This window comes from Herpailurus yagouaroundi, unplaced genomic scaffold (assembly GCF_014898765.1).
Source record: "Herpailurus yagouaroundi ecotype Mexico unplaced genomic scaffold, PumYag 100, whole genome shotgun sequence".
Classification (NCBI taxonomy): domain Eukaryota; kingdom Metazoa; phylum Chordata; class Mammalia; order Carnivora; family Felidae; genus Herpailurus; species Herpailurus yagouaroundi.
In genome coordinates this window covers 44545728-44547302 of record NW_024412391.1, presented here as the reverse complement: position 1 = coordinate 44547302, position 1575 = coordinate 44545728, and positions in this window count along the sequence as shown.

Here is a 1575-nt window from a genome sequence, read left to right as displayed (position 1 = left end):
CCAGCTGAGATGAGCCAAAAAAAAAAAAAAAAAATCCCCCCCCTCCTTCGCATCCACTCACACTCGCGCACTGACACGCTCTTTGCCATTGGTGTTGTTTGTATTTTGGAATTGAATTCCAGTGCAAGGAGAGGTTTCCCGATCATCACCCTTACCTTCTTCCTCCTCCCCCAACTATGCCTTTGGATGATTTGGTGGTGTTTTTTTTTTTTTTTTTCCCATCTGTTTTTCTGTTTATTTTTTGGTTGTTGTTGTTTTTTGTGTGGTTTTTTTTTTGTTTTTTTTTTTTTTTTTTTTTTTTTGTAAACCGTGTACCAATTTCTTCTCTGTAGACTCTGGAGACCTTACACAGGACGCTGAACAACACTCAGAAAGCCGCCGGGGTCTTCCCAAATATCATCTGCAGGCGTTCGGGGGTGATCAGAGAAAACAGGCACTTGTGCTATTGAGTTCTATTGCTTATTCTGCAGATAATACTGCCGCCGCCTTCAACAAAGACCTCATCTTCCCTTTGCCGCATGAAAAGGGGACATATCCCCTCACTTCGGAAAGACGCAAACATAGCATTATTTTGAAATACAGCCTCACTTGTCCCCTGCAGCGGGGTTTGCTCCAGCGATGGGGTACTTCGGAGACCAATTTGTTCAGCTGATCACTGTCTCTTTGACGTGGCTGCAAATGTTACCTTTCTTTTTCAATCAAAAACACAGCAGGGGGTACCATCTGTTTGGCACAGGCCTTAGCTCACTTCCCCAATGCCTTTTTGTGCAGATCATTTTACGTGGCAATTTGCTAAAATCTTTCATTCCTTGGTTTTGCTAAATATAACTTTCCAAAATGGGCTGTTTTCTCAGAATGTCAGCAAGACTCACAAATGAATGCAGTTTTTCCTCGAACGGCCAATATCAGATCAAATGGAGCATTTTTCAGGTTTTGTTTTTTTTTTTTTTTTAATGAACAAATACCTCACTGTCATCTCATTGTTTACTTAAAAGCGACATGTTTACTGAGGATGGGGAAGTCACATTTACCCTGCTGAATTTCATTCCGCTTTCTTTGTTTGGCTTTTTACGGAGGTGCACTGTCACCAACAGAAAAAGCATGGCAATTTTTAAGACCCTCGGAGAGAACAGGTAAAGCAAATGCAGATACAGAGCAACCATATTAAATAGTCATTAGGAAACAACAGCTAGCAGGAAAGTGGTTAACTATCTTCCCCAGCTCAGATGCTGTTCAAAGCAATGAATCCCACCCCCTCCCCGGGAGGAACAGACGATCAGCACCACGCACTGAAGCCACAGGGATGTGCGTGGATTTCTGAGCGCTTTGTAGAATACAAATGAATTATCCTCATTCTTCTCCTAGCAGAGCATATAGGCCAGACCTCATTAGAATTCAATATCACTCTGCTTTTCTAATGTTAATGTACCAGTTATATAAGAAATACGGGGTGGGGTGGGGGGGGGTTCTTCCACACAATTATGTTCAACATGATATCATAATTCTGAAAACTGGACGTAATCTTTGTTAAAGGAAATTATTGCATCTTACCATTTTATCTTGTGCTTCTAATGT